The sequence below is a fragment of the Sus scrofa genome, chromosome 10 (assembly GCF_000003025.6).
Source record: "Sus scrofa isolate TJ Tabasco breed Duroc chromosome 10, Sscrofa11.1, whole genome shotgun sequence".
In the NCBI taxonomy this organism is placed as follows: domain Eukaryota; kingdom Metazoa; phylum Chordata; class Mammalia; order Artiodactyla; family Suidae; genus Sus; species Sus scrofa.
In genome coordinates, this window is record NC_010452.4 from 49,919,265 (window position 1) to 49,937,106 (window position 17,842).

Genomic DNA, 17,842 nt, shown 5'->3' on the forward strand with positions numbered 1-17,842 from the left:
TCTAAACAAGCACAGACTTTCATAACTCTATGCCTGTATTTCTGCCATTAATTCTAGAATATTCTTTTCCCTTTTTTGCTCAGCAAACTCTCTCCTTGTTATTCCAGAGAGCAGATATTTACTTCTTCCAGTAGTCTTTCCTGTATTCTGTAGGTAGTAGCCCCTTTCTCCGTGCTCACAGAGCCTTTTGTTTCTCTGTTATGGAACATAATACAGTGTATTACAGAACCACCTGGGCACTATATCTCTCTCTCCTCCACTGGGCAGTATGTTAAATTTATGCTAACTGAATGAATGAAAGTGGTTTTCATTTAGGAATCATCAGCTCCAAATTCAGCTGCCTTCTTAGGTTTAACAAACTAAATGCACTAAGATAAACTCAGAAGTGTGATGATGACGTGTCCAAAATATAAAGAAAAGGAGGAGCTCTTGGAATCACCTTTTGTAAGAGTCAGTGAATAAGATGTGTAACTATGTTCTCATATGCAACTAGGATGTGTCATAGATAGTTCAATTTTAAAGGTGCTAATAAAAAGATAAATTATTTAAAAATATTTTTCTTGGGAGTTCCTGTTGTGGCTTAGAAAGTTAAGATTATCTGACATAGTGTCCATAAGGATACAGGTTCAATCCCTGGCCTTGTTCAGTGGGCTAAGGATCTGGTGTTGCCATAAGCTGTGGTGGAGGTTGCAGGTGTAGCTTGGATCCAATGTTGGCATGGCTGTGGTGTAGGCTGGCAGTTGCAGCTCTAATTCCACCCCTAGCCTGGGAACTTCCATATGCCGCAGGTGAGGCCATAAAAAGGAAAAAAAAAAATTCTTACTGGTTTTAACAATGCCTAAAATATCTACCATTAGAATCACTTTTTATATCTTCAAAAAATTCCTCATGAAATTTATCTGAAAGGATTAGAGCGATGACAACTAAACTGAGAGCCACTTAGGATAGAAAAATTTCCTGAAAGCATAGGTAGAGAAGGATAGAGAAGTTTGATGCAAAGTAGAAGGAAAGAAACTATTCAGGACATGGTCTATTGCTCTGACTGGGAGAGCCCAGTGAGGCAGGCTCCAGGACACCAGACAGAGCTGGTACCGAGGCTGGAAAGGGTCTTGCACTGATGTAGGAAGGGATGCTGAGAGAAGAGGAGAAGGTCCTGGGCCTGTTTCCTGTTGCTTCTTGAAAAGATGTTTTCTCGCTCCAGGAGTGTTGTTGTATCAAGCTACCTTAATTTATGCAAGACCTTAAACAGACCTTTTTTATGGATTTATTTTCTCTGCTTATGTGCTTATTTATGTGGGTAACCGAGGAGCATTGTTCACTGGATAGATTTTTAATCTTTCCTGCTTGTTGCTGATTCACTAGCAGCAGCTGCTCTGGCTGCAGCCTGCTGCCTGTGAGGAGGAGGTGTGAGGGATCCGAGCCGCAAGGCTTCAAAGGGCAGTCAGATGGGCTTCCTACCTTTCTGCAGAGTCTAGACAGCTTCTAAGGTCTGTGGATCCTCACCTGCCACAGCATCTCAGGACCATAGGTCAGTTTGGGCTATTCTTGAACTTTCAGAAATGGAATCATTGGGTATATATTCTTTCATGAGACTGAATGGCTATCACATTCTTGATGCAGTAGCCAGCTTCACACTGGCATGACGGGGTTTTTAGCCTCTGACTTAACTGGTGAGAAAAATAAAGGAGAGGGCCTTTCTCTTGTAATGTGCTGTGTGTGTTGTTTATGGCTTTTCAAATTTTTCTTAGGCATACTTCTGCCCTGTTGTGAGTTTACCTCTTGTCTTTAGAGAAGACACAATTCAACTGGCTACACTGTGGACTCACCATCACTAACCCCTCCATCCTGAGCTGTGACACCAGCATGAAACTGATTGTTTTTTCTAAAACACCCCTACTTTGACTTATAAGAACAAAAATAAAGGGAAAAGGGGTATATTTGTTCTTTGAAAAAAAAAACAGAGATTAAATTAGAAACATAAAATATGTTTTTACATAAAATATAGAAATGTCCCATGTATTGGGAAAGTCTTTTGAATTTTTAAAAATTTTCACATTATCTCATTTTAGAAGCTGCATACAATCCCACTTTGGCTCCAGAGAGGTGGAACACCTCAGAGGTATGAGGGAACAATGTGTACACAGACCTCTGCTTGCCAGCTAATTTCCTGACTCTCCCCCTACAACCCAAATGGTTGAGGAGGCAAAAGGCACTGATCCTGTGTGAGTGGGATGAAACTAGAATTTTTTGTGTGATGTCAAACTCTGGCTGTTAGGAAGGAAGGGCCGGAAAGGTTTTTTTGGTCGTTTGTTTTAACACAAATTGATGCAAAAGACCAAAAAAGGTATGCAAAAGAGGGAAACCATGGGAAAGTAAAGGATCAGGCTTCACTTCCACCAGCCTGGAAGGGTATTTTAACACCCTTCCCCATAAGAGCAGCCACCAGGCCAACGGACAAGATTCCCATGTTCCCTTTAACACCATCTCAACCTTTGCAACATAGCTACTGTGGGGTTTACGTGATTCACCACAATTTCTTATCATTTTGTATGAGAAACCCTTCCTTTATGCTTTTCCTTTCTGCTTATGTGAGCTAGTAAAACACATTATAAATAAAGGCAAAGCCTGAGTAGCCATGGCAACCTCCAGTACTGCCAGCCACCCTCCCCTTCCGGTAACACAAGGCTTCCCAAAGATGCCTTTTGATGAGCAAAAGTTTTTAACTTTGATAAATTCCAAATTACCTACTTTTTCTTTCATGTTCACTGACTGGTGTGTCCTCTCTTGCCCCTTTCCCCTCCAATTTATTTATCCAGTTGTTTCAGCACCATCTGTTGAATAGACTTTATTTTCCATGCTGAATTACCTTGAAGACTTTGTAAAAAAAAAAAAAAAAAAAAAATCATTGACCTTCTATGTGTGGATCTATTTCTGGCTACTTTATTTTGTTTGATTGATCTATTTATCTGTCCTTAGTCCAACGAACACTGTACTGTGTCCTGCAGCTTTAGAGTAGCTCTTGAAATCTGATAGTGTAAGCCCTCCAGCTTTGTTCTTTCCACATATTGATTTGGCTACTCTAGAGCCTTTGCTCATCCATAGACATTTTAAAAACAACTTGAGAATTTCTATGAGAAAAGCCTGTTGGAGTTTTGATTATAACTGCAATGGTTCTACAGACCAACTGGAAGAAAATCAACATTATTTAATTCATGAATATTGTACATTCCTCCATGTACTAGGTTTTTAGTAAGATTTTGTAATTTTCAGGATAGATGTGTTGCACATTTTTGATGAGTTTATTTCTAAGTGATTAGTCCTAGATGCTATAGCAAATATAACTTTTTTTCACTTTTCAATTTTTTTCCTACTACCTATAAAACAACTGATTTTTGTATATTGATTTTGTATCCTACAACCTGGCCAGATTCACTTACTCATTATAGTTTTGTACCTTTCTTCAGATTGTCTATTATAAATAAGTATGTGGTCTATGGATAAAAACGATATTACAACACCCTTTTCATGTTGTACCCTTTTCTTTATTTCTCTTGCCTTGCCTCAACTAGTTAGGACTTCAGTATGATGCTGAATGGGATTAGCTTGAATAGATATCTATGCCTTGTTCCTGGTCTTAAGGGAAAAGTGTATATTTCATTATTAAGTATGGTTTTAGATAGATGCCCTTTATCATACTGAGAAAGAGGTCATCTTTTTTTCTTCCGAGAGCTTTTACTATACACAGGTGTTGAATTTTGTCAGATGCTTTTTCTTCATCATTTGGGACGATTATATGAATTTCCTACCTTATCCTGCTAATGTGGTGAATTATATTATTTGACATTTAATTCATTTTTTGCTTTTTAGGGCTGCACCCGCAGCATATGGAAGTTCCCAGGCTAGGGGTTGAATCAGAGCTGTAGAGTGGAGACCAGTGGAGTCTCCAGGTGTTATTAATAAATTGTCTATTTCTCATTTATGAGACTTTTTTTAAGTAGGAAAACTTATTAGAAGCTGAGTCCAGCTCCTGAACAAAAAGCTTTGTATGTTTTTCAGGCCAACTACAGACAATTACAAAGGCTTACCTGATGCGCAATTTTGATGGACTATAGTCTCAAGGGATTTATAGGCAAGGATTCTGGCCCTCTGGCCAGCCATGTTCTTACTCATATATGCATTCTTTGTATATTTACCATCCTAAAGTCTCCTTTTGGAAGACCATGAAGTCACTTTTCTCCATTCTGACTCAGTACTGAGCACTTTTCCATTCCTAGACCTTCTCCCAGCCTCTGGGTCCACTACTTGGCAGGTGACTTTTGTATAAGGCTCCTTTGGCAGTGAGAAGATTCCCCACACCTGTGCTGATCCACGTGACCCTTTCCTGGAGCCGTTCCATGGGAGAAAATGGAACGGTGGGGAAGCCAGCACTTTCTCTGGAGAGCCTCTTGCTCATACTATTGCAGCAAGCGATTAAAGGCTTGACCTTTTCTTTCATTTTAGCTGTTGCCTTAATCAGCTCGGCACTCTCCAGCTCAGCCCAGCTCTTGACAGGGCTCTTTAACATGATTTCATCTTATTTTGTGACGGTTTTTTAAAAATACAGGAACTGACTGCAAATAATATAACTTTGACATTTGCCTATCACACAAAGTAATAATAAGTATGCACAGTTTTGTCATTAATTGCTTATTTTTTTAAAAAATAACTTAAAACTTTACCTATATTAAGTAAAAGCTTCTTAATTCCCCTCCAAAGTTCCACTGTCTCCTACCTTCTCTGGAAGCAAGCACTAAAATGAATTTGATGTATCTGTACCTGGGACATGTTTTTCTACTTTTGCTTCATTTATATGTATCCATAAATAATATGTAACATTACTTTGTGAGCTTTAAGTTTGTATATAAGTGGTAAATTGTATATTAGCCTTTTGAAATTTATAGGTCTGTCTTTAAAGTGAATTAAATTAAACTGATCTAACTTCCATCAAGGCAAAGGTAAATCCAGATCTCCTTTCTAATTGTTCATTTTCTCTCTCAACTTCCATATCTCATTACTAAAGACAAGCAGAATTAGATGAAAGTTCACCTTGTCCTCAACAGGGTTATAGGAATAAGGAGGCTAGACCTCTGTTGGAAGATCTCTCTTTATGAAAAGTAAGCATATAGTTTCCGTGCAAACAAGACCCAAAGAAATTTTCAGAGCTCTTTAAAAGCAGAGGATCTGTTACATACCCTAACCATGCCATGCTCTGGCCTCCCAGTTGGGGAGTAACTGAAACTAGTTGAAAATACTCATTTCCCTAAAACTGACAATACATTACAGAGTGAGAAAGGCTTCTGAGATCACTCATTTCCAACTGTCTTAACCTACAAAGTATGAAACTGAGACTTCCCCCAAAGATTAAATGACTTGTGCAAATTCACAAGTTAGCCAAACCAGGGCTAGAACTCAGGTCTCCTGATTCTTAGTTTATGCTTTTATATGAATTACTGATTACTGAACTGGGCTCTGTGGAAGCATCCTTGGAGTCAAATGAGAAGATCAAGCAAGTGAGTTGTTGGGCCCCTATCTCCTTCCACCCAGGGTGCCTCAACCTTCAGTAAATGTTATCTCATCACAATTATTGTCTACGTAGGCTGCAAGGACTTAGACGTACTTTGGCAACTGTTTTCATACGAGTTATGAATGTATGAAGTTTGCTGTCTCTGCTTTTATACTATAAGCAAGATGCCATTATTTTTGCTAAATTAATTTGAAGGAGTCTCAATAATTCATCTAGACCCTTAGATTTCATTGGGCCACATTACCAAGTAATATCATTATCACCACTGTATCGTTCACACATCATGCTAAAATAAGTAAAATGGAGGGATTTATAACATGGTTATTTTAGTCTAGTAAAGCTTCTACATAAAATCATCTTTGGAAATAATTTATAAAATATATACATTTAAAAAATATATATATTTAAAAATATATACATTTTTTATTCTCCTTTGGACTATCTTTATCAAATAATGGTATATCAGCAAACAATGTTGGTTGTCTATCCAAACGAAATTCCCATCTTCATTACTAACAGAACTCATGTGTTATCCAAGGGCCCATCCCTGTGGAACTCTGTATGTTCCAAAGGTGAGTGAGTACACTGATCTCTGTTCCAACCCACATGCTCCTCTTTTCAATGTGGTGTTTATATGCTTCCTTGAACCTTATAACTGCCCTGTCCAATAGAGTATGCAGGAAGTTACATGTCACAGGACTTTGGAGGTTAGGTCACAGAGGAGCAGCTTACACTTGGCTCTTTTTTTCTTGGGATGTTTGTACTTAGAACACTTTGTAAGGAAGGCAGGCATCCACATGGAAAAGGCAGGTGTAAATGTTCTAGCCACACCCCCAGCTGTTATAGTCTTCCAGCTAACAGCAAGCATCAAAATTAGAGGTATGAATGAGAAGCCATAATAATTTCACCCTAAGCCTTCAAGTCCTCCAGCTGAGGCTTCAGACATTGTGGAATAGGGAGAAACCATTCCTGGTATGCCCTGTCAGAATTCTTGACCCTCAGATTTCATAAGCATAATAATAAGGGGTTGTTTTTAGCCACAAAGTTTTAAGGTAACTTGTTAGGAATCCATACTAATTGGAACAACACTGCACAATAAAGTCTGTGATATTCAGAACACTAACTCTATATCCACTCCTAGGGGTTGACTCTAACCGAACTAAGCAAGGGGTCCTCAATCAGAGTCAATCGTGCCTCCATGTGACATTTGGAAATGTCTGGGGACATTTTTGATTGCCACAACCAGGGAGGAGGTGCTTCTGGCATTCAGTGAGTAGAGGCCAGAGATGCTGCCAAACATTGGGCGATGCATAGGACAGCCCCTCCCCACTCCCAACAAAGATTTAGGTAGCCCAAAATGCCAATGTTGCCAGCGCTGAGAATCCCTGAACTAAGCCAACCAATAGCATTTGTATATCAAACTTATCAGTTAGTAGCCATGTGTGAAAGACATTCTTAACGGTCTTGTTAACAGACTTGAAAGACTACTTACTCTTAACAGATAGGTAGAAGAAGAAAGATGCTAAGGCATCTGATCAAAAGGAGATCAAATTCCAAGTTTCTAAATCTAAACAATATGAAGCTGGGAACCTCATTTTTCCCCCAAAATACTAACTGTACTCCCTTGTCTGATATCTGAATACAAGTGAAAATTTATAGCTGGGATTATCTTTTCTGTTACCTATTCGCTAAAAAAACAAAACAAACAAACAAACAAAAACCTGTCCTTATAAAGTTTTGGTAATGAAGAAGACTTGTAAAGAAACTTATATATCATACATTATGGCCACATTTTATAGATATAAATTTAATATTGTAGGGTGCTTTCCTGTGTGTTTAAAGTTATGTGGGATAATAATATTCAGATTGGGAATCTCAGATATCCTCTATTAGTCAAAAAAGTTGGAATTTCCCTCTTTGGCATAGAGACAAATTAACTGATGCCTCTGGTAGCTTCATCTTAAAATAATGTGTATGAACGATTATTAGAGCCATAGGTCTACATATAATAGATACTTAGACATCAATTATTAAGATTGGGGTTCTCGATTAATGTTTAAAAAAGACTGGAGTTCCCATCATGGCTCAGTGGTTAACGAATCCGACTAGGAACCATGAGGTTGCGGGTTCGATCCCTGGCCTTGCTCACTGGGTTAAAGATCCGGTGTTGCCATGAGGTGTGGTGTAGGTCGCAGACCCGGCTCAGATCTGGCATTGCTGTGACTCTGGCGTAGGCCGGCAGCAACAGCTCTGATTAGACCCCTAGCTTAGGAACCTCCATATGCTGTGGGTGTGGCCCCAGAAAAGACAAAAAAAAGAGAGAAAGAATTACATAAATAAAATATTTCAAAAATAAATAAATAAAAAAGACTGAATTACACTTTGATATATATTCTAGATTTTTTCCCACAACTATGAAGTTATACTTGTGATTTCAGACCAAGTATTTAAAAATCACTATCCCTGAAACTTTTTATCAAAGAAGAGAAGCTTTACCTCTTTGATGGCACTACCTATAGCTGAAAAAATAAAGGTGGCTTGGGAATTTTCTCTGGAATTTTTTGATAATTCCTTTTTTGGGGGGAGGGAGGCACAGGTGCTGCATATTGAAACTCCCAGGCTGCTAGGGGTTGAATTGGAGCTGCAGCTGCCAACCTACACCACAGCCACAGCAACGTGGGATCCTTAACCCACTGAGTGAGGCCAGGGATTGAACCCACATCCTCATAGATACTAGTTGGGTTTGTTACCACTGAACCACAATGGGAACTCTGATTTTTTTGATAATTTTATGGGAAAGGTGCCAGCGAACTTAATACCTGTGTTTATCATCTTAGCCATACCAATGTCTACAGAAAGGAGTGTTATAAATACCACAGCATCTTTACATTGAAGGTCACAATGAGGCAAATGTATCTAAAAAAAAAAATTTAAATAGAATTCATAGCCTTTCCTTGCTTGAGACTGACTCACTGTCCATTTCCTTGGCAGCAGAAGTGACCCTGTATGTAGACCATGTGCTGGGACATTACTGCCTCTTGGCCTCTTGGTTTGCACACTGTACTTTTTGTGGCCTAGTTCCCCAATATTGCAAGTCTGCCAACTGTATAGGGTATAGTTGCCCAGTGGAGGCAGGGAAACAAGCTCAGTGTTTAGGGAACTACCAGAGTGCAAAGCGGCCCTAGCTTGACCCTCAGTCACAACTTTGTAACTGTGGTCCTAAATGAGAGCATCACTCAGAGCTTTGGCTGGATCCCATACCTCCCTTGGATCACCATACATGGGATAATCTACGCAAAATGTTTGACACACAGTAGGTGTTTAGTATGTGGTAGCATTTTCCCATGCCAAGGGTCCTGGGGAGGGGGGTTTATTGTGAAAACATGTTGGCTATATTTAATCTGTTCTGCAGTTAGCTTTGAAAATTATGACTGTTCTGAGGTTATATAAGCCTATCTCCGTCTCAGGAGAAACTGAAAATAGTCTTAGACTCAGGCATTCCTTCTTTGGGACTATCCCTGGGCTCGACTGTCTCACTGCAAGAAGCAATACTCAGAGCTGGAAATTTTCCAGGGCAAAGGGTATGGGATACAGCAGCTCCTGAGAGGGGGAAGGGGAGTCAGCAGATTGGCTCTGGAGGCTGAGTCTTTACAGAAGTCCTGGACAAGTCCCTGGTACTTGGTGCAGGGAAAGACAATAGTCTGCAGCTGCTGGGAGGTGAGATGCAAGGGAACAGAGGGCCTGGTCTTGAAGTTCAGATCTTGGTTTTGCTGTGTCTGTGCCACATATGGTGCAGACTTCTGTTACGGTGGCTCCTATTCTCTCAACACTAAAATGGGAAGTATGGTTTCCTCAGTCTAAGTCTTAAGTCACAGGACATGAGGAGGATGGATGAGGTTGTATCAGGCACCCTCACCAACCTGATCTTGTGCAGGTTCAAGTCTGCTACTTGAGTGTGGATTTTCCGTATGTCTCTCTGAGTGCACCCTACCAGAGCTGCATCCCTAAGACAAAGGCTATATCCCAGTCCATAACCACATTGGGACTATTTTCCTCCAGGCTCTGTATATTCATTCAACAAATATTTCTTACCTGCCTACTGTCTACCAGGCAGAGTTAAGTGCTGAATGCACTGCTGGGGGTGCACCGACAAAGAAAACAGGATGCTGCCCTCCTGTGAGTTGTGGTTAATTTGGTAAGGAGAGAGACAATGAATACATAAACACATAGATAAATAATTTCAAATTATTGTGAAGGAAAACAAAACCAGGTTGAGTGACAGAAAATAATGGAAGGAGAGGTTGGGGGGAAGATGGTCAGGAAAGGTCCCTTTGAAGAGAGGCATTGAGCAGACCCTTGGAGCCTGAGCAGGAAGGATGCTGGGCACCCTCGGGGATGGCTGGGTACAGTTCCCTGCAAAGATTCCCATTCTGCCTGGTGCTAAGAGCCCCTCCCTCCCCCAGCAATTCTCTTCCCAAAGCAGCCTTGGCTTTCTCTATTCTGAGCTGTGGTGTGGGGGTCTCTCCTGTCCAGTTTGCCCAAGGCAAGTCTGTGTTCCTGCTCTTCCCTCTTCCCCTTTCTGGCTTCCACTTCCTACCAGAAATTATTTCCAAAATGCATCCATCTGTTTATGTGCATGACAGACTGAAACCACTGAGTGCTAGATCACTTCACATCTTAAAGCACGTTTTTCCTTCAGTGTGAATGTGGCCTGATGCCACACACAGCTGGAGATCTCCAAGCAAACTGTTTTCAGAGGAATAAAGTGTCCAAATGATTCCCGAATTAATTTGATCTCATACAGCAACCTCATTTTTCCCTCCATTCTTCTACCTTGCAGCACTTTAATTTATATGCCAATAAACTGCCATGTGCAATAGCTTTGCAATTGTAAGCCCTGTTCATTTATCAGTCATTTCACACGGTCTGTACCTCTCCAAGATTTAAATGTATGCATCTGCTTCAGTGTAAGCTCAGGCAGTTCTATGGGTCGGCAAAGAAAATGTCTAGAAAAAAATTCACCAGCATTTCTGCTTTAATACTAAACAAATAAATAAAAACTTGAACATTTAGTTAAGACTGATCATCTCAAATCACCATGTAAAGGTTAAATGTTGCATTCTACAGTAACTTAATAAGGGTTCTGTCTGACTTTATTTCAGGATTTAAATGTGATAGCAATCCAATCTATGCTTTCATTTCTTCCTTTTTTTTTTCTGCCAAAAGGCATGGCGTGTTTCCCAGGTGTTCTGAAAAAAGTCAAAGTAGACCATCGCATTGAAAGCAAATATCATCTGAAAATCCAATGAAGGTCTCACCCCACCTCTTCCTTCCATATTTATCTGCAGTACACAGAGAGGGAAATTTTATAAAATAAATGTTTTCAAAGAAATCTCCAGCGCTCAGCAAATCGAATTGAATTAAAGTAACAATGACCACAGAGAACAAGCTCAAGATAAAGGGCAAAACCAACCACATGTCTCCCTCATGTCTTCCTCTGAAATCATGGTGCTAATCCTCCTGAGCATAATAGGGGCAAAAAAGAAAATTCATCTCTGTCTGAGCTGAGAAATATAGCCTGGTTCCTGTTAACTGTATGCTCAAAACTAGGTAACCAACCTGTTGTATTCAAAGGTTTCCCACTAAACTAGGAACACAATCCAAACTCCAGCCAGCAAGGCCTCTGTAACTCAGCCGGGCTCCCTCCCGAGCTCTCGCCATCCCTCACCTTGCTCCAGCAGCTCTGGGCTTCCTTTCAACCCTTAAACACATCAAGCCTATTCCTGCCTCCAGGTCTCCTCATCTGCCTGGAAAGCTGTGGCTGCAGGCAGGCATTCACTAAAACTGCTTCTCCTCTGAGCCTCGCCTCACATGCCGTGTCCTAGAGAAGTCTGCTCATATTCTCTCCTGCTTCACCTTCTCTGCAGCACCTGTCAGTCTCTGAAATCCTTACTTATGAGCCAACTTTATTTTTTGTCTCCCCTCCTACACTATTAGCTCCTAGAGGGCAGGGGTCTTGTCTGTCATTAACTGCTTTATCCTCAAGAAGCTTTATCCTCAAGATAGCTAGTTCAGACCATAGAAAACAGACAAAGGGAAGAAACAAATATGATCTTCAGAGAACAGGCTCTTGAATGGCTGAGGTTTGACATTATTGCCAGGGTATAAAGACGCCCCAGGGTGGCCCAGCACAGCACCAGCTCTTCTAAAGGGTGGGGTGAAGCATTCATTAAGAAGACTGCAAATGGACTGGTGCCTCTGGGCATGGAACTGCAGATCCCACTGTATTTTAGGGAAGATAAACTGTCCTTTCACTGATGAATCAAAATGAACACTTCTGGATTCTTGAAATTGCAAGTTATCATTTGTAAAGTAAAACTCTTTCAAAATTTTATCAACATCAAAAAACTTTCAGGAAAAGATGAAGAAAAAGAAATGAAATATATTCAGTGTTATCAACTTGCTGCTGAGTCACTTTTCAGGCTAAAATGAAAATAATTTCACAGAATTCAGATGCTTCTATACTTTCCGGTTATCCAAATTCCTGAGAGGTCAACCCTTTGTTCCCCCAACTCTGAAATATCTTAGTTACACCTCAGGGCTTCCTTAGGCCAAAGAAAAAAAATCATTCCCAGCCCTCAGGGCCATCCCAGGCCCTCTAGGCTTCCAGGGGTCCCTAAAGCTCTCAAGCAAATGATTCACTGCTCCCCGGCCTCAATGCCAGAACGTAGTGCCTTTTGACACAAATCTGACAGTTCCGCAATCCAGTGCCTGATGACATCCCAACATCTTAGAAGCAGAGGCTGTGCTAAAACAAGGCAACCCTATTTACCTCCCACACAGTCCCAAATTCAAAAATCATTTGCTGCCCAGGTGACAGATCGTGGGAGGGTTCTTAGTCACATATAATATCTACTTCTTCTGCTAAGCTACAACCTAAAATTTAGACACAGAAAGCTCAGGTTTACAAATATTAGTCAGACGGTTGGCTTAAAGTTAGCGCCAATATTATGTAAACATCTAAGGCTTTACTTTCTTTCAACATGTTACAGTCGTGATTCTCAACTTTCAGTGCACATTAGAGTCATCTGGAGAGCTTTTAAAATGCTGTTTCCCAAGGCCCATTTTATGCCAATTACATTAAGTATCTCTTTGGGTGGGATTTAGATATAATTTTCCATGCTCCTAGTTGTTTCCAGTGAATGTGTGACCAAATTTAAGAACCACCGAATTAGAGAAAGACCTGTATTTAGAATCCAATGTGCTTTTTTGGCTTCCTTTGAAACTCTCTATGTCATGAATGACTGTATTTATACACAACATGCACACACGCAAACTCAATCTATGCTCAAAGAAGGTGGGATGGTGGTTACACTGGTGGGCAGGAAAGGCTGTCACTGGAAGGAAACTGAGGGGTGTTCTGGGAGGCTGACAATGTTTTGCTGTGTTCAGTTTGTGAAAATTCATCAAGTTGCCTGTGTATCATTATGTACACTTTTCTGCATGTATGTCAAACAAAAGTAAAAGCAAAACAAAATCTACTCTCTCTCTCTTTATACTTTCTTTCCTTTCTCTCAAGTGATATTTTGAAATGTTATTTCCAAAATGCGAAACTGGTCCAAGATTAAATACAGCTATACTTCAGCACTGAAACCAGCAAAGTTAAATACCTTAACAAGGTTTAGTGATATCCCTAATATTAAAACAGCTATTTCCTGACACATGTAAGAAGAAATTAAAAGGTCTCTTTCAGTTGTTGTTCAACAAAATAGGAGAAGTAAACAGCAGTTCAACAAAAGAAGTTTCTTTTTCTTTTTTAAACAGTGCTCATAAAAAATTAAATCTGTATTTGTCTTCTTCCTTTGGAATCTAAACTCTGTGATGGCAGGGACCATTTCTCACCTCTTTACTACGTTATTTATCTTGGTAAGTGCAAAGCATAGACTATTTGCTTAATCAATATTTGTGGTGGGGTAAAAGAATGAAAAAATTAACAAATACTTGGAACAGAAGCTGTCTCCTTAAAGGCCCTGCCTTTTGAATATTTTATGTACAGCTGTCCCTTGAACAACACAGGGTTTCAACTGCATGGATCTGCTTATGCTTGGATTTTTTTTCAGTAGTAAATACATTATTACAGAACCTGCAGTTGGTTGAATCAATGGATATGAACCATGAAACACCGAGGATCCTGGTACACAGGGGATTATATAGGGATTTTTTTCAACTATGCTGACAGCTGGTGCCCCTCAACTTCAACACTGTTCAAGGGTCAACTGAATATTTTTTCTAATCTGTCTACAAGCTGATAATGACTAAAATACTTCTCTGATAATATCACCTCCTGTTTCAAACACATGGTTACAACTTCCCTTTCATCAAATGGCAGCTCTAAGCTGTTCTACCGATGGCTAATGGTTTATGTTATGCTTCTATTAATAAAAACTTTGTTTTTAATCCTCATGATCCTCCTCCTATACCTATCTTGTGATCAAATGCATCAGTAAATGCTGACTTAAGCCTTTAAATACCAAAATGCATTTTAAGTCTTAGGAAGGCACAGACGCTGAGCATGCAACACTTCACAAGTTTATTTAGACATGTGACTCTTTATTCAAACGGCATACCCTGGGATTATTGTTTCTCAAAACCCAGTTTGGGGGACATTAGGTTCTATTATCTAATAGAAATTCCTTAGTCTGATATTCAAGGACATCAAGGATCTGGCTTCATTCTATCCTTGCTTTATTTCTCAATTCTATAGACCAAACATAATGTGAGTTCTCTTATCTTAGCCTCTTCACATTCTTATCTAAGTCATCTTCCTTCACTGGGATTCTTTTTCTTACCTCCTTTGCCTGTCTCCACTCTAAGCTCAGAGCCTACCTTTTCTGACCTCTCTAGTCTATAGAAGTCTCCCTTCTAAATACTTGCTGTAACTGTACAACTCATTTGGCAACTGATCAAAGTTCCTCACCGATAGTAATTATTACCCAACTACAAAAACGTTTGTGTACAATTTCCCCCAAGCTGAAAACTCCATGAGAACCCATCTGCTCTTTATAGTGTTTCTTCCCCAAATGGTCTGGTGAGGTGTTTTTAGCACCATAACTATCGAACATGGGTTAATAATTGTTTCTAAGGTATATTCACCAGTGTCCCTTGGAAGATAATCCTTATCTAACCCAAAATGATAATAAGGATAGCTATTTCAGCTGTTAAACTTCTTCTCTTCCTCTCAAATGCCCCTTAATTCTTCTAAGCATTCTTTCCCAGCTAATTGGGAAAGCACCAATGACTTCCACTAATTTGAAAAAAATTCCCCAGAGTCCTTTCTTTTAACCTTGTTAAACACTGCTTATATGTAAAAGTAAAATTAAATCTGCTTAATTTGTTTTGAATAAGATCTAGCAGAGAGTCAAATGAGTTAAATGCTAACTGCAAAGTTGTAAGGAAAGCTGTTGTCATATCTGCAAAGTATCTTTCCATTTCTCATGGTCCTAAACAGTGGCATTCCAAAAGGTGCCTTCCAAAGCATTTGACATAAATCGTAGCAATGCTTCTTAGGTCAGTCTCCCAAAGCAACAGACATAAAAACAAACAAAAAAGGGACCTAATCAAACCTATAAGCTTTTGTATAGCAAAGGAAACTATAAACAAAATGAAAAAATAACCTACAAACTAGGAGAAAATTTTTTGCAAATGATGCAACTGACAATATGCAGTTCATACAGATATATATATATATATATAAATTCAAAAAATCAGCAGATCTAAATAGACATTTCTCCAAAGAAGAAATACAGATAGCCAATAGGTACACGGAAAGATGCTCGACACTGCTAATTATTAGAGAACTGTAAATGAAAACCACAATGAGGTATCACCTCACACCAGTAAGAATGGCCATCATTAAAAAGTCCATAAATAACAAGTGCCGGAGAGGTGTGGAGAAAAGGGAACCCTCCTACAGTGTTGGTGGGAATGTAAATTGGTGCAGCCACTGAGGAAAACAGTACGGAGGTTCCTCAAAAAACTAAAAATGGAGTTGTCATATGATCTAGCAATCCCATTCCTGGGCATATATCTGGAGAAAACTATAATTCCAAAAGATACATGCACCCTAATATTCAAAGCAGCACTATTTACAATAGCCAAGACATGGAGACAACCTAAATGTCCACTGACAGATGAATGGATAAAGAAGATGCAGTACATATATACAGTGGAATAGTACTCAGCCATAAAAACAATGAAATAATGCCATTAGTAGCCACATGAAAGGACCTAGAGATTATCACACTAACTGAAGTCAGAAAGAATAAAACAAAGACCATATGATACTTATATGTGGGATCTAAGGTATTATACAAATGAACTTATTTACAAATCAGACTCACAGACATAGAAAACCAATAGTAAATTAGTTTTAAAATATTTACACTTTTAAGGCGTTCCTGTTGTGGCTCAGTGGAAACGAATCTAACATTCACGAGGACACAGGTTCGATCCCTGGCCTTGTTCGGTGGGTTGCTGTGAGCTGTGGTATAGGTCACAGATGTGGCTCAGATCTGGCATTACTGTGGCTGTGGTATAGGCCAGCAACTCTGATTCGACCCCTAGCCTGGGAACCTCCATATGCCACAGAAAAGACACAAAAAATTTGACAAAAAAACAAAAACAAAAAATAAAATATTTATACTTTTAAACATAAAGGAGTTAGTATTCTTAACCTACTAACAGAGTGATATAATTATAGAAACAACTAGATTTAAATAGTCACATACAAAGCGCTTCATTGTGGAGTGATTTAAAATAGCCTCAAACATAAAAAAAAAAAAAGAGAGAGAAACTAAAAGTCTAGGAATAGCTAAATAAATTTTGCTACTATAGTATATCCATATAGTGGACTATTCTGCAAATATTGTAAACTATAATAAACTCTAATGCTGGTGAATACTTAATGATACAGGTAAATGAAAAAAAGATAAAAACACTATGTATAGCAGGATTCTAATTCTTCTGCTTAGACAAAGGAGTACTGACTAAAATGCATGATTATACTACAGTAGTTTACACCAAGTGACAGAATGAGTGATATTTTTTTCATACAACTTTACATTTAGATTTCTAAATGAAGCATAAGAATTTGATTAGAAAAAAAGAAATCAATATCCACTGAGATGTTAGTGTTCAAGTATTTGAATTAAAATTAATTCATAATACAGATCAGTGAGTTATCTTTATATGTTGATTTATGCCATACAAAACAAGCACTGTTTAGCCATACCATTATACATACCAAAGATTCCTCCCACTACCACCGGGTATCCTGGGAGAGTCTATTCTTGGATACCCTTTCCCTCCTTTTTACTTCAAATTAGTATGGGGGCTACTGAGGACTTGAGGTGCTAAAGTGAGCCTGTCTCTCTAGAGTACAACACTTTTGCAACTTTATTATGGATGAATTTGTTTTAACTCTAAAACATTTCTAGAAGTTAAATGACATTTGCATTTGTGCTATATTTTTAAAAGACATATCTTAAAGGCAGTCATTTAGATCTTATTTAAACAGCAGAGGAACTTCTAAAGAAAACATTAAGCACAAAAACAATAACTATAAAATCATCCCATATACTTTTTTGGAAATAAAGAAGCCGTCAAAAGTCATCTATATTATCACTTCTGACTAAATAATCTAAAGCTGTACAAACCGTCATAAAATATATGTTTTCACAGCCTGGAGAGTCATATTACTGGATGTATTATAGACATTCAATTCACTAGTGTAAATGGCTAGTGTTGCTTGAATAATTTCCCAGTATGGATACTAAAAACATGTGATGGATGAGGTCCCTAAGAAACACAGCTGCCTGCATTAGACAGTGGAGGAGCATCTATTGGATGAAGTCTTTCAATCTATGTTTATCCACCTAGTAAGTCTAGTGAGTTTCCAAGTCAATGATGGGTACTGTCTTCAGATGTTCTCCTGAGAAGTTAAAAAAAAATAGCCCCTACCTAAGCTACCCCTTTAGAGTGTATTCAGTCAATGAATGCTTTAAAAAACTATTCTTTTAGAAAACACCCTAAGACCATCTTCTTGTAAGAGTGACATTTACAAAGAGCAGCATGGGGCTTATCTGAGTGCTGCAGAGAAAAACTTGGCTAGAATAGAATGGTGCTGAGTTATACAAAAGGAAGAGGGACTGAGTGAGTAACGCTGAAGGCAAAACAGAGGGACAAAGGCAGAGCCTAGGCTTTTGCTGCAACTGTATTTAA

The 17,842-nt window shown here is 39.0% G+C and overlaps 1 protein-coding gene and 1 long non-coding RNA gene across 3 annotated transcripts in view; one reads left to right on the top strand and one right to left on the bottom strand.

The window, feature by feature from the left end:
* GPR158 (G protein-coupled receptor 158) overlaps positions 1-17,842 on the bottom strand; it is a 340,437-nt gene that overhangs the window by 56,953 nt on the left and 265,642 nt on the right. The gene's annotated exons all lie outside the window — the stretch shown is intronic.
* LOC110255695 overlaps positions 720-17,842 on the top strand; it is a 44,329-nt gene continuing 27,206 nt past the window's right edge. The window contains exon 1 of the long non-coding RNA XR_002336364.1: positions 720-1,528. This is a non-coding gene — a long non-coding RNA (uncharacterized LOC110255695). The remainder of the gene's footprint in view (positions 1,529-17,842) is intronic.